This window comes from Diplotaxodon limnothrissa, linkage group LG12 (genome assembly GCF_057381915.1).
Source record: "Diplotaxodon limnothrissa isolate DT_005_m linkage group LG12, D_limnothrissa_male_GT1.1, whole genome shotgun sequence".
NCBI classification, from domain to species: Eukaryota; Metazoa; Chordata; class Actinopteri; order Cichliformes; family Cichlidae; genus Diplotaxodon; species Diplotaxodon limnothrissa.
In genome coordinates this window covers 27258308-27282093 of record NC_140607.1, presented here as the reverse complement: position 1 = coordinate 27282093, position 23786 = coordinate 27258308, and the positions used below count along the sequence as shown (strand labels likewise).

General features: G+C 39.3%; 1 protein-coding gene across 3 annotated transcripts in view; it reads left to right on the top strand.

The window, feature by feature from the left end:
- sh2b3 (SH2B adaptor protein 3) overlaps positions 1-23786 on the top strand; it is a 72391-nt gene that overhangs the window by 21054 nt on the left and 27551 nt on the right. The window lies entirely within an intron of this gene.

The following is a 23786-nucleotide window of genomic DNA, read 5'->3' as shown; positions in this document are numbered from 1 at the left end:
AAATTTGACTCCTGGGGTTTCTATCTGAAACAGCTTCATGACTTTTGCTTACAAAGAGAAAGATAGAGAAAGATTTGTCTTGACATCCTTATCAGTGGACTGGTGTTTCATGTAGGTTTAGCTGATCTCACAATCGTTTACCGTGGTCTTTCTTTATCTGCCACATTGCAGAGAAATCATACAGATTAAATCATTAATGCTGCTATGTGTAAGTATTTTATTTTGAAAGCTCCACTACTGGTAACCAGCTAGCCCCGGCCTAGCCCCATCTCACGTGTACACAACTACTCATGTGATCACGAGTTAAACTAAATATGCGAAAGAAGTATCATTTATATCATGAATTGTAAAACGCTTGCATGATCTTCTGGCCTGATTGCTCGCCTCTAGTTGCATGCATGAAGTGTAAGAATGGTACCGATGGCACTATTCTCAATTTTTTCAAGTTTATTTAGTCAGGCTAGTATGAATATCTTTATCTGCCTTTATTATAATTTGGAAAAGACAAAAGAGTATGAGTTGTTAGTAAAATAATTCTTTAGTTGCGCACTTTTTATAGTGTTCTTTTGGTCTCTATTGGACATAAAAGTCATCAAAGTGTGTGAGGAGTGTTTAAGTCAAGAGGTTACAGAAATACTGTTTAGCTTGTCAGGCAACTAAATATATAAAATTATGCCATGATGTTGCAAATTAAAGGAGATTGCAAATCATTTACTTTCTTTCTCGGAACACCAGACTAGAGTTTTTTTGCCTGAAAAGTCACGGTGTAACCCCTCCTGTCACCTCATATCCTCCTATATTCAAACAAATAGAATTTAGCTATGCTAGTCTGCAGCTTTTGTTAACTGTGTATGGAAAGAGACTAGTCATGCACTACAAGTGCATCCTCAGTACTTTATAGATTTGAGCGAGAAAGAAAGAAAACAAAAAATGTATTTTCAGAAATGTTGAAGAAGTCAATTCAAAATATTGTCTACTGATCTACACACATCACGATTTATCTTCTTGATGCTTAGTTTGATTGCAACAAGCAGATGTTCATGAAAACCACTGATCGTTTTCTGTTGCTGCTGTTCTCAGTACAGGAGAGCTTTGCAGAGTTTCACTGGATTGTGTCTGCCGCTTTTGCAGATGTGCATGTGTTGTTTTTTTGTTTTTTTTAAAATAACCTCTTCTCAGAACTGCTCACACTGTGACATGTTACAGCTGACAGGTTTGTCATCTTGTGTTTCATATCTATGCATGGTAGGTCACTAGATCTGTTTGTGTCAATAGGATGGAAACCCACATTTGCCTTTAAAGGGCTGGGTAAAGTTTGCCAAGCAGTGTCACATACTCTTAAGTTAACGCACACACAAAAACAAGCGCACACACATTAAGGCACAAAGTCATTTCCTGTTTCCAGCTGTTTAGTTGCAGGGGTTTCCCCCCCTCCTTCAAATCATCTCTTTTCTCTGCCTGTGTTTGTTTTTGTTTGCATAAATGGTATTTTTACTGCCTCTAAGAAGCTCCTTTTAGTGAATAGTTTGCCACATGACAAAACAAGACGAAAACTGTGATGACATTTAGCTTTGCCTCAAAAAAAAAACGTCTTGTCTTACTGGCGGTTTGCATTTCACCTTTACTTCTGGTGATTCAGTGGCATCTAGAGGGAGTGTTTTGATGATAAACACAAAGCTTTTTTGTTAACCAAACTGAAAACACAAACTGAAAAGATATTAGTCATATACTCACAGCTTAGTTTAAAGGAGGGCATGAGCTTCAGGTTCACTCATGCTTTCCATGCACAATAGGGTCATCACAGTTCATAGATGATTTGTTTCACACTGGTACCCTTTAAAGATTATCCTAACTGGTTTACCCTTTAACCTAGTTAAAGAAGTGGAAATTAAGTTGCTAGTCATATGAGATAGATTTAATCAGTCCGTACTTCATTGACTATTGTTACTTATCCCTTTATTAATATACAAACATATACAGGGCATTTCTATAGCTCAGAAATATAGCTCAATATTTTCTCGCTGTGACATTTTCACTCGATTACATCAACAAATCTGCAACATTCATGTCTTCTTTTAATCCTTGGTGAGTAGATACACCTCCCACACTGTTTCCTGTTTGCTTGGGGTTTTCTGCAGCCAGTCACAACTTTTCTCCTTACACGAAGCAACCATGACATTAAAGCCGATGATCTAACATTAGTTAACTTACCCAAATGCCAGTAAAACAGCTCTGACCCTGTCAGGGTTGTGCAATGACCTGATACCTGCAGGGTTGGATTGAGCTTGTTCACAATAATCCCACAGATGGTTGGTCAGATTGGAGTCTGGGGTCTGAACAGTTTTGGTTTGAATATAGTAGAGAGTTTTAGTAAATAATTAAAAATAATGCTTATATAGCTTCAAAAATTATTTACGTTTTATCAAAGTACAGTTCAGATTAACTGTTAGGTCTATGACATCACTAACCGAACTGTAGCTGCAGCAAGTGGCAGGTAGATGTAAACAAGCAAGGTGGAAACTTAGATGGATAACAACCCTCAAACCAGCAGTACTTTGAACTGTATGCGATCCATATGTTGGCTGCAACAGAGTAAACTGGCATATAACCACTGAAGAGGAGTAGTAGGTAGCCATGTTCAGCACATGCATGTTCATGTTAACCTGCAAGTAAAGAAAGAAGAAGGCTGCTGCTAGCACTGCAAACATTAGTGCCTCACATAGCAAACTAATCTGATAATGTGCGTGAAAGTGACACATGTCAACAAGCTTTCTGACTTTTGGATTAGTCAACTATTATTATTTATTAGTAGTAGTATTTCTTCCCATTTTATCAACCAGTAAATAAGTTGCCAGTATTATCCCTTCTGTATTGTACAGTGTATTTCCAGGGGTGTTGGTCTGCCACGATGTGTAGGTGGGTGGTGATGGATGATAGGACTAAGATGATTAGTTTTATTCACTAAAGTTGTCAGTGGTTTAAATGCAATGCCTGACTGGTGTATTACTTCTTAATTAACACTTGTTAATGCCAAGTGGCAATTGTAACTTGGAAACATGACATCAGTTGTTGCTGTAAGCTCTTCGCAGCACAGCAGGATGTATTTCTTTCTTTCTTTTTCTCTTTCTCTTTTTCTCTCTCTCCTCGCATGCTTAGCTCCCCCCACAAGGCCTCATGGCATTAAACCCTGCAATATTTCCAGATGGGGCCAGCTGTGAGGCTGCATGTAGTTGCACACTTAGCCCCTAAACCAGTGATCAGAGCAGGTCGAATGCTGTCCTGGGCCCTGCCATCTATAAGGTGGCAGGGCCCAGTAAGCAGAGTTTAGTCTCTTTAGGGTGTGTGCAAGTGTGCATTCAGACACACATAAAGGTCCATGAGAGAGACATTGCATGCATGTGCATGTGTCTGAAGGCGTATGTGTGTCTGTAGAGTTTTATATTTAGCAGCCCTCGAGTCCTCAGCCGCTTACAGCCCTAACCATGTGTGTGAGGTAATTCAGTTGATTTCAGAGCCAAAGTCGTGCATGTGTGCACGTGCTTGCGTGTTTATTTAGAATGGGAAGACATTGGCAGGATTTGCCTGGCTGTTTGCAATTTTGCTTTAATGCACTGGTGCTCTGAATACGCTCTCTCTTAATGTGTGTGTGTGCGTGCGTGCGTGTGTGTGTGTGTGTGTGTGTGTGTGCATGTGTGATCTTGGAAGGCAGATAGATAAGGGCCTGAGAATGACCTTAAAAGGAAGGAGAGCTGTGGACTAGCATTCTCACATTTAATGTACACATGAAAAACTTGTGCATTAATTGCCGTAACAGTTATTTAAACACACCAAGCTGGAATGCGTTGAGGTTGCTATTAGTACAGTTTCCCTATTCTGAATGAAAATTGGGGTTTTTCACATCTGTAGGCAATGTGTCAGTGTGTGAGCATGCACGCCTGCACACATCACACATATCTTAGCTGCACAGAACATAATAATCCTTGAGCAAAGTACGCATGCATTTTTATTTATATCTTTATGTGTGAGAAACAGAAGTAATATCAGTGAGCTCATTTAGCACAAAGGCGCAAGCTGCATGGAAACTGATAATGAGTTTGCGTGAGAAAGCAGCAGGCAACAGCACAGTTGTCAGTTGCTTAGTATTAGCCTGAAAAGGCAATAAACCAGTAAGATGATACCCCGTAAGATTTTATGCAACACATTAGGTTGTCTGTGAGTATTGTTGTTTTAGTAGGTTGACTTTAAAAGCAAAAACATGCTAAAGGCAACAGTCAGCTAGGTTACTTCTGGGAAAGATGCAGTCACTTTTCAGCCAAGTCCTAACAAATGTCTGTTTTGTCCTATAATTATATTTAAAACTGAGGGCAGTTTCACTTCTGCATAATCTGAAGTGTTAGCCCATATTTAGGCCTGAAATAGATTTTAAGCATGCAGCTGCTATAGGTACTGTGTGGAAGATTAAAGCCTCGATTACACCGTGAGTACTCCATCCGTGTCCGTGTCTGCAGCATGGAGTATAATCAAGGAAAAGTGAGATCCCAGAAGTGCAGTTTTAAGGAACTGATCTGTGAATGCAGTTTATCTGATGGCAACACAATAAAGAACATTTTGTATCACATCATTTTATATCTCTGTACAGCTGTGGGAGTTTCCTCGGTGATTGCAAAGTGAATATATTATACTGTTTTAATATTCTACAGAAAAATAATGTCAAATATTGGTCATAAATTGCACACATTTATAGTAGAGTTGAAACACTTTACTGGGTTTCATATTAAAATTGATGAGTAACATAGAATGTGCATTTTTAGTGTTTAAAAAAAGGGCAACAAGAGAGATAATATATCTCTATATCTTTATCCTTCCATCATCAGCAGCTTGTCAAAATTAATAACTTGGTTTCATGTTTAAAGTATATCACAGCATCTGATCTCCTTCTTCAGATGGTTATCATACTGTGAAAATGTTATAACCTGTCATCCTCTAACCTAACAGTGCACTAAAATTACGATAGCATTCTAGTTAAGGAACTTAACGCAACTTTCTGTTGCTGCTTTCTCCTGCTTAGTTTGCTTGCTTTGGTCAAATTAGTAGCAATAGAATAATTGCTTTCATTTTTTAGGCTTGCAAGCTGCTGCTTGCTGAACCACCACTGTCTGTGTGAACTATGTGAGTCACTGATGTCTCATCTAATGTGCACTCAAGTCCTGCCCAGTGTGTACTGGGATAGACTCCAGCACCCCCGCAATGTTAGTTGGATGAACTGCAGTTCTTCAAATGGCCACTTGAGGCATGCTCCAAAAAGCAAGATGTCCAACCATCGATTATTAACTGCCTTGAACAAATAACAATTCTGGTTTCTGTGGATGGCTTCCCCCTTTCTAAAGACCTCTATAGGGTTGAATTTTTATGTGTGACTCGTCCAACATGAGACCGGAATAGGGGGCGTGGCTACTTGGAATCCTAGGTGTGCAAACAAATTACTAACAGAGTGGCTTGAAAAGGCAGAGTTAAAATGACACCATAGTGGCTACGTCCAATTTTTACACTGCTGCCAATTTAGAGTCAGTTAGCCTATTAGCCTTGTCTTAGGTCCATAGGAATAAGTCAAGTCTTTTATTTGTGAGGGTACACATAGCTGTGAAATTTTCTATAGTGTAAAAAAACAAAGTTAAGACAATGTAACCCTTGATATATTGCAGAAGTGAAAATTGTTATGTCAGCTGAAAAGAGAAGCAGTCTCCAAATTCTCATTTCGCCTCGGTATTCAACGCTGGAACTTCATGTTACAAGTTAATTTAAATTATTTATTGTGATGAAGTGTTTTATTGTGAGGTTTTGTGTGTATGTTTGACATAATTCGTTTAGCTTTTCTTTGCTTTGATTGTTTCTGTACCGCTAAGGCTGTTTATTCAATAGCGATTCCTACTTTTCCTTTTATCTGATGTTCAGTAGTCAAGGTTACAGACAAGGTTTGTGTCTTGCCAGGAAAATCGTGGCTCTGTCTTCCAGAGAGAGTTCCCACAGACTGCTACAGTCTGATATGTTTCCTCAGACCTCCTGTAGACTTCATCTTAATCATACGCCTCTCATCTCATCCCATCTCATCTCAGCTGCGCATATGTGCGTGCTTGTCCATTCGCATGTGTTTGTTCCAGCTCTTCTAATCTTTCCCACATGCTCTTGTTTCATGCTTGTGTGTACACGTGCATGCATGATGTATATTGTTGATTTTCGAGCAGGTCCTTCGCTGTCTTAGTGTGTTTGTATATTCGCACACATACTTTTATGTGTGTGAGCATGTATCGTACAAGCTTCTTTTTTGCCTCCCATTTAATATGTCATGCTTTATCATGAAGCTGCAGCAAAAAGTCTGAAGTAGAACTTTCAAAAATGGATCTTCTGAGTCAAACATGGATTTTTTCCACAACGATCAACAGAATCAAATGCTTTCTTATATGCATTAGATGCTGTTTTCTTTGAGTGAACATTCACTGCTTTTTTTCCCTCTGCACTTTCTTACTGACAGTAAGGGAGGAGTTTGCAGCATCAGTGGAAAATAGTTTTCAAAGAGACTCTGGTGTCCATCTGTTCTGTGTTACTTGTTGTAATTCAGTCTCTCATATGGCAACATGCAGCGTTAATTTGGCTTGGCTCGTTGCATACCACAACTAAAGCCCTAAACACATGGGCCCCAGTCAGCTGTCCGAGAAACAGAATGAAACCAGGCGAGAGAGACGCAGGAAACACAACAGGAGGAGACATGAGAAAGACAGACTGACGGTTAGGCTGAAATCAAAAAAATATCAGAATTTATCAAAGTTAATTTTCCCTCGTGAAAAGTCTTCTCTAGTTTTGCCCATTTTATCCATATCGAATCATTTAAAAATGCATGTTTTCTCACATTGAGACATGCATATTTTTAAAAGTTTGCCTCTGTGGTTTCTGCTGCTAAGCCGGCACAATCAAAGTGAATCAAATTTTATTTGTGCTGTTCCAAGCTTTTGCAAATGGCATTTCAAAGGCTCAACATCAGTGCGTTTTTCCATAAATAATGTCCTACTTCGTGAGGATCACATGCACAGTGCTGAGGCTTTACTGGAACTACAATATTTCTCTGCTACAAACCCTTTTTTTATGTTTCTAGTATGCGGATGACATCGGATGACTACTTGTTTACACTAATTTAGAAACAAAGTCGATTTCAGCTTTCTCAGAAAATGCAAACCAGACTTAAGAGCATCAGTAAAGAAATAGATTGATTACATGATCTAGAAAAATCTTTAGGTTTTATGTATTCTAGTAAACTGAATAAGTTTGGGTTTGGGAGTTTGGGCAAAAAAAGACTGCCTGTAAGACAATACCCAGCTGATTGTATAACAATAATGTTTTTCCATTGTCTGGCCAAACATTTAGTCAGTCGATTCTCAAATCAAATAGCAGATTAATCAATAATGGAAATATTACCCTAGCAAAGTGAAATGCAATATGTCTTTTCTTCCAAGAGAAGCACAATGATCAGTCTGTCACCATTCACAACAGTATTTAGAACAGCAGAGATTGTCTCTCTTCAGAAATAGTTTCCTTCTTACTCAGAACTGTCTTCATATCTCACCCACAAAGTTGTATCTTTTCTGCTTTCCAGGGATCGAGTTTCATGAAATCTTCAAATGATGCCTTCAAGTAACTGAGTCATGTAATATGTGTGGGTGCGCTTGCATTTTTGACTATTCACCAAAGGTGCGCTTACCACATGTATTTAGGTGCAAACTTTCAGGTAACGAATCCATTTGGTGGATCGAGACAGATGAAACAGACTCGAGACTAAACGTTCATGTTCGTGTTTGTGACGTTAAAGGCAACAAGGTTTGAAGAGGACAAAGGTTCTTCTCACATGCCTCAACTCGTCCTCGCTTCCTCTAATTTTACATCATCTGATCTCATCCAGCCCACAGGGATCTGAGGGATGTTTTGAAAGAAAGAAATTAGGATAGTTAGAGCTCTGCAAAGACCTTAAACATCTAGCCAGTTGGCTTTGAGCATGTGTGGTTGGTTGGAATAATAAATGTTTTGAAATGTAATGGCCGCCCATAGTGACTGTGAAGTGAAGGAAAAACTGTTTTGCTGGATGAGTTTTTTGATGTCTTTCTTTTCTTTAATAAGAGTTGTATGTGGCGCTACTGTCGATTTGATTGGAGGGTTATATAGAGATTAGAGCAGGATTTTTAAAATGGCTTAAAGTCAAAGTGGGGGGAAAAAAGATAGTCATAAGTTTTCGGCTTACATTACATTCTGTCTGTGACCATTCGGGTAGATGATTGATGGCTGGCCTTTGTGCGGGTGAGAGTGTGAAAGACAGCAAACCCACACATTCTCAGGTTACTAAGTGAATAATGCCATGAAGTTGTGGTCAAAGGTTTATATACCCACATCATGGGCATGAATGTCGTGGTAATTTTTGGGCTCTTAATGATTTATCCCCATCCAAAGTTGTGTTTCTTAATGTTTACAGGCCTCCCAAATACTGCACAGACTTTTTTAATGACCTCAGTGAACTGCTGTCTGTGATCTGTGTTGATTTTGACTGTGTAATTATTGCTGGGGATTTTAACATTCATGTGGACAACCCTCAGGACAAAGGGACTAAAGACCTGAGTAACACTCTGGGCAACTTTGGGCTGACTCAGCATGTAACAGAGGCCACACATAATAGAGGACACACTCTTGACCTACTGATCTCCAAAGGCCTGAGCATTTCAAAGGTTACTGTGTCTGATGTGGGCCTGTCTGATCATTACTGTGTTTTCTTTGAAAGTAAAATCTCAGCCCACACAAATATATCAACAACAGTGATCACAAAACGGTGTATAACTGAACACAGTAGTGCAATTTTTAACCAGGTCTTCCCATTAACACCTGACCTGCCCAGAGGGTCAGTCAATGAGCTCGTCAATAGCTTCAATGCTAACATGTTAAATGTAATGGACACTATTGCTCCCATTAAGGTGAAGGTTATCTCTGGAAGGAAAAAGTCTCCATGGAGAAACTCCACACTGGTGAAAAATGAAAAAAGAGAGTGTAGGAAAGCTGAGCGCAGATGGAGAAAAACAAACCTCCAGGTTCATTATGACATTTATAAAGAGAAACTTCACAATTATAATTTACAACTGAGGAATGCAAGGAGGTCCTACTTCTCTGACATCATCACTAAAAACAGCCATAATGCTCGGGTCTTATTTTCTACAGTTGACAGGCTAACAAACCCTCCTGTGTCAGTGGCAGCTGAACTTCATTCGACCATGGCCTGCAATGACTTTGCCAAATTCTTCACTGAAAAAATCCAAAAAATTAGACAAGCAATTGGTACATCAACAGCAGATCCAGGATATGTACTGTGTCCACCAAAAAACTGTTTAAACACCATGAAACAGTTTCAACCTATTAACAGCAAAGACCTGAAGGACATCTTAGGTCAACTGAACTCCTCCTCCTGCTGTTTAGATGTCCTGCCAACAAGTTTTTTCAAAAAGGTCTCAAAGAGTTTAGAGTCAGACCTGTTACAGATCGTCAACTTTTCTTTATTATCAGGTGTGTTTCCAGAATCACTAAAAACTGCTGTAATCAAACCTATACTGAAAAAGGACAATCTTGACAAGACACAAATGAACAACTACAGGCCGATCTCAAATCTCCCGTTTTTAAGTAAGATCATTGAAAAAGCAGTTTCTCAACAGCTCAGTTACTTCTTAAAACAGAATAATTGCTACGATGCCTTCCAGTCAGGTTTTAGACAGAACCACAGCACTGAAACCGCTCTGACCAAAGTGTTTAATGACATATGTCTGAATACAGACAGTGGAAAAATGTCAGTCCTAGTTTTACTGGATCTCAGTGCAGCATTTGATACAGTTGACCACAACATATTACTCAAACGACTGGAGAACTGGACAGGTCTTTCAGGAACTGTACTAAACTGGTTCAAAACATACGTAGAAAACAGGAAATACTTTGTATCAATAGGTAACTTCACATCTGAGCAGACAAGTATCACATGTGGAGTTCCCCAAGGTTCCATCTTGGGACCCCTTCTGTTTAACATCTACATGCTCCCACTGGCACAGATTATAAACAACAACAAAATAAACTATCACAGCTATGCAGATGACACACAAATATATATCACAATGTCACCAGGAGACCGAGGCCCTGTACAGGCTCTTGGTAAATGCATTGAGGAAATCAATGACTGGTTGTGCCACAATTTTCTCCAGCTAAACAAAAACAAAACTGAGGTAATAGTCTTTGGCGCCAAAGAAAAACGATTACAGGTCACCAGAGAACTTCAATCTATACATCTAAAAACCACAAACCAGGCGAGAAATTTGGGTGTAGTGATGGATGCAGACCTAAACTTAGAAAAACACATTAAGACAATAACAAAGTCAGCTTACTATCACCTCAAGAATATATCAAGGATAAAAGATCTGATGTCTCAACAGGACCTGGAAAAACTAGTCCATGCATTCATCTTTAGTAGGCTTGATTACTGTAACAGCATCTTTACAGGTCTACCTAAAAAAATCAGTCAGACAACTACAGCTCATTCAGAACTCTGCTGCTCGAGTCCTCACTAAGACCAAAAAAGTGGACCACATCAGTCCAGCTCTGAGGTCCTTACACTGGCTGCCTGTCCGTCAGAGGATAGACTTTAAAGTTCTGATGCTGGCCTATAAAGCTCTGAATGGTTTAGGACCAAAATACATCAATGACCTCCTGACCCAGTATGAACCATCCAGATCCCTCAGGTCATCTGGATCCGGTCTTTTATCAGTTCCCAGAGTCAGAACCAGACACGTAGAAGCTGCATTCAGCTTTTATGCTCCTTATATCTGGAACAAACTCCCAGAAAGCCTCAGATCAGCTGAAACACTCAGTTTATTTAAATCCAGGTTGAAGACTCACCTGTTCTCAGCTGCATTTGAATAAAGCACCAAATCCACACTTTAAGCTTAAATTTCAAAACTTACATTTAACTACTGATTTTATCTACTGTTCTGATTTTATCTGTTTTGATTTTATATACTGTTGTTTGTTTGTTTGTTTGTTAATTAGTTAGTTAGTTTATTTGCTTGTTTTAATCAATTTTAAATCATGCTTTTTATTTGTTCTTGTTTCTAATGTCTCTGTAAAGCACTTTGAATCACCTTGTTGTTGAATTGTGCTATACAAATAAACTTGCCTTGCCTTGCCTTATGCGATCTATTCTTTTTTGCTTGGACAGCATCAATAACAGCTCTAAAAAACAAACATTGGGTGCACAAGTTTGAAATTATTTTACTAAAAGGAGGATGCCACTATAGCTCAATTGAGTGCACTGGAGACTTCTAAACCAAAGGCTAGAATCTGTATTGCTGGCTAAACGATTGGTGCCATTCCCCACATTGTCTCCCTACTTATCCGTGCACTGTCATGTCAAACAAAGGCTAAAATGTCCAACTGTTAATATTTAAAAAAAAATGTATAAAATAAAGTAGAGTTGAAAAAAATACCCAGGTAGCCTGCCCAAAAGTTATTTGTGATGGAAAACTGGATTTCTATTGCTTTTTTCCCTCTGGCAGTATTCAAAGATTCTTTATTTTGATTGATTTGCTGCAGTTGTATTTACTTTCGATGTCCCATTTTTTTGCTGGCTTTCTTGTTTGATCTTTGCCAGTCTCTAACACTACATTTTGTGTTTTGTGTAACAGTTTTCCATTGTTCATGTACCAAGCCAGCAGCCAACACTCCAACAAAATCCAACTTCATGAAGTTTTCAACTTTCATTAATTACTGAAACTGCTTTAGAGGCGAGTCAGTTGATTTTCGTGTTGAATTTGAGTCATATGTTTATTTTTTTAATCATTTGTATTCAAACGGGAAGAAAGTAAATGTTAAAATATCCGCCCAAAGCACAGCTCTACATAATTCAACAGGCTAAAGCCTGCACAAGGGCTGAATACTTCTACTTCAGCTCTTGCTGACCAAATGAAGTCTTGCTGGTTATCCCTACCTAAAAACAAACATTTCACAAAGCACCTGGACTTAACATCAGATGCATTAAAAGCAGCTGACAGAGGCTGGAAGCTTCAGCAAGTTATGTGGATCGGTTATTATATGACATCACCTGGAAGTCCTGTGTGGAGCTTATTGAAATCAGTTTCTTGTGGAGTTTCAAAGAGTTGGATTTAAAGGTTTGCTGGCAAGGTGAGGTGCTGAATTATGGCTGAGTTCACTAGTGTTGAAAGTAAAGTCATGGGAAAGTGCAGTGAAGTGCTTGGACAAAACTAGTCACAAAATTGCCTCTGTATGTTGTCACAGTGGGAGCCGAAGTGGCAGTGCTATGAAGTGATACAGCAGGAGCATGAATTAGTGAGCATAATAAGCACGAAAGATTTCAAGTACATAGCCTGGTGATTAGAAAGTGAAAAGTGAGCACGGGGCGCTTGCTACTGTCAGTGTTAGTCATTCTTTACCAGAATGTCTCATTAGGCCATTTTCTCTGTGTGGTTAAACATAAGAGCTCCATTTGCCGGTGCTGGATTTCAGACAATTCCCCGTCCAGAGTCTTTTTTTAAATATATAATTTTAGATTTTGCGTCTTAATTAAAAAGTCTTCACAGACCAGTCTTGCATGAAAGTAGGCTTGAGGGATTAAGACTGAGTAGAAAACCAGTGTTCAGTAAGAACTGGCAGTAATGACTCCTGTCAGGAGCACATGAGGACTCATAGAAATCTTGCCAAGTACAAGCCCACAAATTTCCAAGAAAAGCACTTGGTGTTGATATATCTCAAGGCTTCAAAGGAGTAAAACCTCTCATAGGTTCTAGACTACAGACAATAGATCACTGGCAAATGTTCCTCTTCTTCAACTTGCCTCAACCGATCTAGATATGGGCAGAAAAAACAAAGGCACTTTTTAACCTTTAATTCTTTTTCCTCTGCATTGATGTCCTGTGATATGAATTATGTACAGATTTGTGATGGAAACACTCTTTAAGTTTATGTACCGGATCCATCTCAGTTGACGTGTTTATATGAACCTGTCTACCCACGCACTTCACAGCAGGAAGGAACAGCTGATCCTGTTTCCAGGGATGGCCATGACTTTCAAATATATTAGTCATTAAATTATGAAAACAAAAATGGGATCGCTTATGCAAGTATTTTTCATTTTAAATTAGCAACTTTTCATCTTCTGCCAATGCTTTGGATGATGTAAGGCGTTTCTTCTGCCAGAAAGTGGCAGTAATGCACTTACACGCTGTTTGAAAACCAATATTAAACAACCAAAATAGAGGACGGATGTGTTACTACCTACCAGGCGGCAGGTAAAGCAAGTGTGCTGCAGTGAGATTAGTACAAACAGAAGAAAGAAACAGCTCAAAAAGCCCTTAAGGGAAAAAAATTAACGAAATCGAGGCGCAGTGTACACAGCTGCAAGCAAAATTAGCACGTTTCACATCATTTTACTGCTATTTGTGGAAGAATAGTCAAATAGTTCCTGACTACTAACAATCAAATAGCATCTTTGCTTTAATTTCATATTTCTTGTACAGATGGATTACATATTAATGGGAATCCTGAACCCTTGCGAGGAGATGCTGGCATAGTTTAAGGAAGGCTAAATCAATACAGAGTTGTTCTGAAATATTTCTAGAAAGCCCTCGTTCAAAGGGCCAAAGAGTCACTGAATGGTTTGAGTACTGTGTGCATGACAATTGTGCTATGACCTTTGTAGTCCGCTTTGAGAGATTAGGCCTGTATTCTGACACTGCCTTCCACCTTCATCACCAAACCACCAAATGAGGGAATAGCTTACAAACATCGCTCCATCAGACTTTAGACTAGAAGAATCTCCGGCCCATAACTTTATTATGGTCATTTCTCCTTTAATTTGTCATTCAGCTTTAGTTATATGGAACGAGCACCGGCTATGTTTTCATTCGAGCGTTGCACTTTCAATAACATTTTAAGAAAATCTCCTGAAAACAATGCAGATGAATGTTTCCATCCACTGTTATGAGGAGTTGGTTTGTTAAACAGCTGGCTGCACTAATTCTCCAGCTGCCTGCCATTAAATTACAACAAGATGATATAATTAACAGGGAAATAGTTTAAGCCCACAAGCCATGGCAAACAATATGAACTCCTTCACCAAACTTTTGCATTAGTGTTTGTTTTGCATATTGATTTAAGGAGCATTGTGATGGCCTCATCTGTCCACACAGATCAGATGTTTCCATCTGCAGCTCGTTTTCATGTATTCAGTGCAGAACAGCCTTCAGTGAACATCTGAGTTATGTTTCAGTGTTTCCATAACTTTGTCATTAACAGTATCCGTAGGAGAGGATGAATGGAAACCCAGAAAAATAACTATGTAAGACCTGCGCAGAAAAATAGCCAGGAACTATTAGGAAATTTGCCTAATTATTCAGACAGGTTTCAAGAAAAAAAGGCAAAAATATGCCTCCTAAAACCACAAAACCAAACACATTTGTGCCTTTGGATGCTTGTCAAATAATAACCACATAATTTTCTGTAATTTTTTCCCACTATTCCTTGGTCTTTGGTAGAGGTCACCCATTACCATGAAGCCATTAAGCTGCAATCTAGAAAGTCCAGCTTGAGTCTAACAGACTTGTCTACCATCTGACTTGTGCAATGCATTTTACTAATGCATAGCAGTTATTCCTCCACATAGTTTTGCAGCATTTTTAAAAAGCCCAGAGTGAATATCTGCAATTAGAAAAGAAGCCAGCTAAGCAGCACAGACACTGGACTGACTCCTTTGAGGAGGATGTAGGCAAGTAGAAGTTGTAAAAGATCTCATGGCAGGTCAAGATTTTACTTCCAATAAGTTTTCCGGCATAACGGAATTCGCTTTCACCGGGAACTCTTGTTTCTCCTGTCAGCGTAAAATATGCAGCCTGTCAGGGGGATTCTTAATCTCACGAGTTATATTTCCTGGTTGAATAAAAGTTAACCTCACGAGCAGCTTGTAGGTTGTACCTGCAAAGAAAACAATCAGCGCTACCTTTCATAGCCTGCTCACTCTGTGACTGGAAAGGTTTAATAGTAAAATGATGCCATTTTAAATACTTGAATTAATCTTCTTTTTTTTTTATTGAGGCTTAAAAAGTTGCTTTTTAATACCTAAAAGAACACTGTAAAGCAGAAGCAGCTGAGCTGAGATATGGTGAAAACAAGAAAAAGTTCATGGCAGCAGGCAGCTTGTCACATCATTTTTATTTCTTTTTTCTTTTTTTTTGTTTGCATTAAGTCTAAAGGAGCCCAACATATTTCTCATGCAGAGTGGAAAAGTTCTCTCTCTCCTCTCTCACAGTGCTGAAAATGCACGTGTTTGCCTGTGTGTATTTCAGTGTGACAAAAATGTAGAGAAACATCTAAAGGAAGTAGAGTGGTTAGAGTCATGTGGTCAAGATGTTTGTCAGATCTCTTGCTGTGTCTTTCTAGTTCTGTCTTCTTCTGCACAAGGTCCTCTCATGCTGCGTTTATATGTCTTTGCTTGCGTCAAAGAAAACTGCATATGTGTGACTCATGAAATGGCTACTATTTATTTGTTCATGCATTTTAAATGTGTTTTCCCCCCCTCGTGTTGTAAGCTCTTTGTTGGCCTCTGTTTTGTGTGTGTGTGTGTGCAACCTACAACCACAGTGCCAGCGCACATGACCTTGCTGAGTGGCGTGTGGAAAGCCCCCAAGCTGTGCAGCACCCTCACCCATCAGTTTTTTTTTGGCCTTTATTCATCTTCTTCATCAGATCCCATGCAGACCTGAACACACTTTCACACCTGCACACTTTCACAATCACCTGCAAAGGCTATTGTATTACCAAGAACAATTATGTCACGGTTTGAGTAAGCAAAATCGCAGCGATATTAGGCATGTGCATTTATCGAAGGTGGTTTGTTGTCACGGAAACGAACTGCATAGCAGTCGACAGAGGATGAAGTTCGTGTATAGTTGTTTTGCAAAATCAACTGGAAATGTTTAATGCAGCATGAGCATGAGCTGCAGACTAAGCACTGGCAGAAAGGGTTGCACAAAGACAAGGCTGACCCCTTTTGTTTGGCCTTCCTCCACCCAAAATCATAATGCTGAACTCCTCAGACAGGAATTCAAAGGTCACATATTGCATGCTCTGTGATTTCCTTTAATTTTCTTTAGTGCAGTGCACTCAGCAGAGCACATCCCTCAACCGACACCATGTTTGTGTACTGCTTTAGCCGTGGCAATGCTATGCTCTAACCTGTACCCCCTACTTTTATAGTGCTGGGATTTTTCTACATCTTTACATAAAGGCACAATTGGAGCAGGTTTTTCCATGGTTGCCCTTTTCTTTTCTTTTTTTAGATCCACACAGTTGAAATGATTATGCAAAACTTTATTAAAATTTAGTTCAGCAAATATTGGAAACCATTATGTGTGAAAAATAAATATTATGACCTTAAAGAAGGACTTTCTTAGTCACAGGACTCTTTTGCATTATTTTTAGCTCAATGTATGCAATGATTTGGGGAATTAATCTGTTTCTGTCTGCTATATTTATTTTGCACTTTTCTAATAATACCAGTTTTTGATCATTCACTTATCTGATTCCCACAAGGTCATTGTGAGAATCTGACATTTGCTAATTGTTCAGGTTGGCTGTGCTCTAAAATTGTTTCTCATTTACAAATTTTCTCAAGGCTGCAGACAAACTTCCTGTTCTTTATATGTGGCTATTGAGGGCTTTTTGTTAGTTTTTCTCTTTCAGTGTGAAAATCTTATCATTTTCCATATTTGGTTTTACTGTAGAACACTTTTGTGCAAACTCTGCAAAAAAAAAAATTGCACACACATTTTTTTTTCTTCCAGCACCTTCAGACATGTAAAGCAGTGGTTCACAGATGGACCAGATGTGCCTTGGTGGTATTATGGCAATAATAGATTATTACTGCATTATATTAGATTACTGAATCAGTATATTGCATGCACCCATTTGCCTTTTAGGAATTATAAGATGCATCACGGGCCTCTGATTGGTAAATAAGGGAGATCATGAATCACTTTATTTTGTGTAGCCAAACACCAATGCAGACACTCACCACTAGGGCTGTGCGATATGACGATATATACCGGATGACAAAATTAAAACGTCTATCGTTTCATATTATACAGCATCTTTTGTTTCGTGGTGTCGCAAAATACCCTGTTTATGGCAATATTTTTTCATCTTTTGGATGGTAACCACGTGGATGCAGACACAGAGAATACCAGTGAGGATGAGGCAGAACAAGGTAGCTCCAAACAGGAGGACCAGTCAAAAAAAATCAAGGACCTTGTTCCTAAACGAGGGTCTACCTCTGTAGCATGGACATGGTTTGGCTATGAAAAGTCTGACATGGACTAGGAACCTTTTTTTTTTTTTTTTTTTTTTAAACGGACCAGGAAACTGCGCTATGCAAATTATGCCGCAAACCGGTCCCCACCACAGACTCAAACACGTCAAACCTCCTCTATCACCTACACAAGAATCGCGTGAAAGTATGGAGAGAGTTTACGGATGAGAAGCAAAAAAGAACTGTCAGGTGTTCAAAATGAACCTTAGACTCAAATGTTAGAACAGGCAGCATGCCATGTTATAAATGCTCAAAAAAATAAAATAAAATAAAAATCGCGGCCGTTACAACTTATATCTAAAAATATATAGTTTCATGCATCGGTCAAAACACTCGACCCCAGTGCACAACACCCAGCTGAATACGCTTCACACACGTTGAGTTGCCCGAGATTCACAGAATTTACAGAAAATGCACTATTTTGTGATATATGTGTTAGACATGAGATTTTGTGTGTATATATATATACAGTGGGGCAAAAAAGTATTTAGTCAGCCACCGATTGTGCAAGTTCCCCCACTTAAAATGATGACAGAGGTCAGTAATTTGCACCAGAGGTACACTTCAACTGTGAGAGACAGAATGTGAAAAAAAAATCCATGAATTCACATGGTAGGATTTGTAAAGAATTTATTCGTAAATCAGGGTGGAAAATAAGTATTTGGTCACCTCAAACAAGGAAAATCTCTGGCTCTCACAGACCTGTAACGTCTTCTGTAAGAAGCTTTTCTGTCCCCCACTCGTTACCTGTATGAATGGCACCTGTTTGAACTCATCATCTGTATAAAAGACACCTGTCCACAGCCTCAAACAGTCAGACTCCAAACTCCGGCATGGCCAAGACCAAAGAGCTTTCGAAGGACACCAGGAAAAGTATTGTAGACCTGAACCAGACTGGGAAGAGTGAATCTACAATAGGCAAGCAGCTTGGTGTGAAAAAATCAACTGTGGGAGCAATCATCAGAAAATGGAAGACATACAAGACCACTGATAATCTCCCTCGATCTGGGGCTCCACGCAAGATCTCATCCCGTGGGGTCAAAATGATCATGAGAACGGTGAGCAAAGATCCCAGAACCACACGGGGGGACCTGGTGAATGACCTGCAGAGAGCTGGGACCAAAGTAACAAAGGTCACCATCAGTAACACACTACAACGGCAGGGAATCAAATCCCGCAGTGCCAGACGTGTTCCGCTGCTGAAGCCAGTGCATGTCCAGGCCCGTCTGAAGTTTGCCAGAGAGCACATGGATGATACAGCAGAGGATTGGGAGAATGTCATGTGGTCAGATGAAACCAAAGTAGAACTTTTTGGTATAAACTCAACTCGTCGTGTTTGGAGGAAGAAGAATACTGAGTTGCATCCCAAGAACACCATACCTACTGTGAAGCATGGGGGTGGAAAGATCATGCTATGGGGCTGTTTTTCTGCCAAGGGGACAGGACGACTGATCCGTGTTAAGGACAGAATGAATGGGGCCGTGTATCGTGAGATTTTGAGCCAAAACCTCCTTCCATCAGTGAGAACTTTGAAGATGAAACGAGGCTGGGTCTTCCAACATGACAATGATCCAAAACACACCGCCCGGGCAACAAAGGAGTGGCTCCGTAAGAAGCATTTGAAAGTCCTGGAGTGGCCTAGCCAGTCTCCAGACCTCAACCCCATAGAAAATCTGTGGCGGGAGTTGAAAGTCCGTGTTGCTCGGCGACAGCCCCAAAACATCACTGCTCTCGAGAAGATCTGCATGGAGGAATGGGCCAAAATACCAGCTACTGTGTGTGCAAACCTGGTAAAGACCTATAGTAAACGTTTGACCTCTGTTATTGCCAACAAAGGTTATGTTACAAAGTATTGAGTTGTATTTTTGTTATTGACCAAATACTTATTTTCCACCCTGATTTACAAATAAATTCTTTACAAATCCTACCATGTGGATTCATGGATTTTTTTTTTCACATTCTGTCTCTCACAGTTGAAGTGTACCTCTGGTGCAAATTACTGACCTCTGTCATCATTTTAGGTGGGGGAACTTGCACAATTGGTGGCTGACTAAATACTTTTTTGCCCCACTGTACATATTGACCAGGAATGTGAACGAGAGTCGTACTAACTTAAACATGGTGCGATTCTCGTTAAAGAGGCTCTGTGAAACTAATCATTATTCTGAGAAAAACGTGGCCTGTTTCAAAAGACGAACTGAATCTGAATGATAAGCAACAAGTTTTTTGGATTGTGTAATATAGCAAAGAGGTGAGGTATATGTCAGATATACAAAGTTGCAACAGTACTGGAAAAAAAGGCTGCAAATTAGCTGCTACTGCTACTGACATGTATTATTGTACTTTAGAAATTGTTGCAAACCACTGCGCTAAACAACATCTTTGTCACTTCTACCTAAAGGAGCTTGAAGGCATGTGGGACTTTAATATAACTCGAATGTATTTTTCTCAGTTTTCCGAGGCTTGTCCAATTCCCTGATTAAACAATTTCATTAATAAGATTTATTTCCAAGTGTTATTTACTAACAAATTGTGGTATGTTTTCTAAGTATTCACATAGTAGAAAAAAAAGTCCGTAAAAATTGTTCAAACAGTACTAAAAATGTTTCTATATCTGCATCTTTTCTGTGCAGTCTACAAACACATTCAGGGCACGTGTATTGGCACTACGTTATTAAATATTAATTGAGAAACTAATCTGCAGACTAATGACTTTTTGTCTCCTTCTCATTACAGTTTTTCCGTGAAGCATTAAATAGGAGTAACAAGTCCATGCGTACTTTACCCTCTCCTCATCACACTTTTCTCTCTCCACTCGGCTTATCCTGAGGCACATCTCCAACCCTGCAGATCTCCCTCCTCCCGATTCTTTCTGGACTACACTTCCCACTAGAGAGCCAAACACAACTAACATTTATTCATTATCTACCCCTCTGAATTTCACCTCAGAAAGTCTGGGACTCTTTTTTTCTTTTTTAAATCTTGTTGCAAACTGATATGATTTGTTAAATGAGCTGTAGCTTATAAACATTTAGAGCTTTCTCTGGTCCCAGCAAGACAGGAGTGATTAGTGCGGCTTGTGTCTGGGTCAAAGTTAAAGTTGAGTTTAATATGTTATTTTAGGATTTGCACACAGTTTTAAAACAGAAAACAAAAATGCACAGCAGAAAGGGAGTGAAGAAAAATGTGCTTCATGCTGGAGAGGATTACACTTTTCTCCACACATATGAACAGTTACTGGACCCAACACACCCTTAACTGACCATCACAAGTACACACACACACACACCCATAACTGACACAAGTACACATGTGGGTTAGTAGATCCTACACAAACAAGCAATTGTCCATTCAGTGCTGCATGAATTTGGTGCCTTTTTGTTGGTTTTTTTACAAATTTGTGCTCAGCCAGTAAAAAGCATAAACAGCATCGCGCTGCAAATAACGACACAACTACATGCATAGTTTATGGGTTAAGACTAAGAGCTGTGGGCCAGCTTTTCATTGTTATTTCATAGTCTGTTAGATTTCCAAAATGATACATCTCTTAACTTCTTTACTGAGAAAAGCGTGTCATGCAGGTGTGAAAATATTTTTGCAAGATTTTGCTCATTGATGCAAAACTGAATCAGTTAAAGTACTTGGAAACTCAGCTGCAGCAAAGCCCATGTAAGCGTGCGCAGTTTCACGTTCAGCTCACCACTACACCCAATCACATAATCTATTTTCTGCTTCTCAGTAAGCAGATTTCACCATCGGAGCAAAGTCTCCAAAAAGGTGCTGCTTGGGAAAATTCATCTTGAATGGATTATTTTGTATTTATATTGTATAAAGAGATTTAAGTTTTACGCGATAAAGAGATTTAAGTTGGTCCCACTGGAACAGCGGTTAGGGCAATGACCTGGTAACAACTATTCACAGACATTTGTCTTTCCATTGAGAGTCTGGAAAAATATATTTCTATAGTTTATAGTTATTTTAAATACAGTTTTTGGGGGGCAAAAGGAAGATTAGTGGTTCAGTTTCCAGCTCTTCCACTCTTTGTGTCTAAGCGAACCCCAAACTTCGCTTGAGTGAGTCTGAGTGATGGATAAAAGCTCTTATCGCCTGTAGAATAAAGTGCTGTGTAAATCTGTGTGTATGTGTGTTTGGGTGAGTGTGGCTTTTAGTGTGAAAGCACTTGAAGTGGTTAAAAAAAGAAACAAAACAAAAGCGGTATATAAATATTGATCAATTTGCCATTTACCATAGTGACAGTAAAGAAATGGCTTTAAATAAGAAAAGGGACTCAGATTGGGATTTCTGTGACCCTGCTATATATCCCAGATTATAAGCAAGCCGTTCACACAAGTTTACACTGTAGGTTTTAGTGGAAAACCTGCAGAGATGATATTTATTCAGCTTAGCTTCACTTCATATTTTTTTCCATGATTATCCGTCAGTAGCTGCCCTGTGTTTAAGAACCACTCGTCGGCCCACTGAGACACCCCGAAAGTGGTGTCACTGCCATGCATTTCTATTTAGGGTCATGAAGCCACTTTTGCCCTTTGGTTATCAATGCTGTGCAGGTCAGTTCATGGTGCTTCAAGCTTAAAAAAGGATGATTAATTTCCAAAGCAAGATGTATTTCCAAAAACTTCTGTGCCGCAAAGTATTTCATAGACCTCTCTGTCAGATGTTATTATTGGGAGTTTGTCTTTGGTCGAAAACAGTGCACGTTTTCGGTAGAAGAAAGATCCAATGAAAACTCTCAGTGGGTCTGAGGATTATCTTGAGTAACTGATACGTGATTTCTGTTTCAGTTGAGGTTTTAAAAAGTTGTGTTTTTTGTCAGAAGCACAAGAAAATGAAATGCCATATCCCTCCGCTGTGTTTCAGCGATGACAGAAGTCTCACTGGTGAATATCTCACATTTAAAGTGCTGCTGAGGGGTTTAAAAAATGGAGAAATCGGGAAAATGCTTCTCTGTGATTTGCATAAACACTGGCAGAATAAAGGCACATTATACAGCTATGCATGACCTATAACTGACAAACAGTTACTCAGAAGTGTTGACTTGTTTATATCATGTTATAGTATATTCTCGTGGCTCAAAGGCTTTAGGTTTTTTAAGCCTGTGTGTAAAAATGCATGTTGATGAGTTATGTTGTAACTCTCTGACTTTTCAAGCTCGCTGTCACAGGAGTCGTGTTTTCACAAACTCAGAAAGATGTTGCTCCTTTCTTCTTTTTTTCTGCTCTGTCAGACTTACTAATTGGTCTTTACTCGTGTGCAAAACCGCAGCTAATTCATTTACGAGGAACTGCACTAGGTTCTGTGAATCTTTAGTGCGCTGTCTTAACTTCTTCATATTTGCTTATATATCAGTATTTCTGAGAACTAAGCAAGGAGGGCAGCGCACAGTGAAGTGACACATTTATTCATTACAGAAGGCTACGTCTCTGACAGCTTCTGACAGGTTTCCAAGAACACAGTCATCACATCAGTGTTGGTAACCCCACAAGTAGTGCTAAGTGTGTGTGCGTTTCCCACATCCTCCATGATGCCACAGATAGAGCTGATAGTGAATGTGATCAGCTCTAGTGATCTCCTGCTGCATGAACTCCACCTATATGCACAGCTAGTCTGCGCAGAGGTGACTGTACCAAGTTATTCTCAGTGACGTGAATGTTTTTAAAGTAAACTAAACTTCAATGTCTGTAGTGATGATTAATTTTAAAGTTGCATTTTTAGCACAGCTGCTTTAAAAAAGGTTGCACAAATCTCAAAATGCTACTGCTGCCAGAGTTAAGTTCAAACATGATTCAGTTTGCATGAATGTTTTATTTTGTGATTACAGCTGCTCTCCGGCTATGTAATCCTCAGCAGGGACCTAAAGTTCTTATCGTGTTTTGGATCTGTTTTCTTTGCAAGCTAAAAGAGACCTCGTCAAAGAAAAAAGCTGGAGTTAGCTGGGGTTTAGAAAGTCTATTTCTGTCCCACCAGCTATGGAGGGCAAACTCAGGAGTGTTTATCTGCATGACACACGCAACAGGTGCTAGAATCAAGCAGCAGAGTGGAAAAACAATGCCAGCTGCAGCTGTATGTGTTCATAAAGTCGTTAAAAAGGGAACAATTTTTTCTGTACAAACATACCAGGAATTTGTGTACGGTAGCCAAGATTCAGGCGGCGCAGTAAGCTATTCATCTTAGATTATAAACACAATCCTGTAACATAAAATGTCCACTAAAAAACATGCAGACAGGCACAAAGAGGAAGATTAAAGCTGGCCATTTTCTGTAGCTAATATCAACAGACCAAAGCCAGAGTTAGTCTGTCTGCCCCAGTCTGCACAAAAGCATTTCT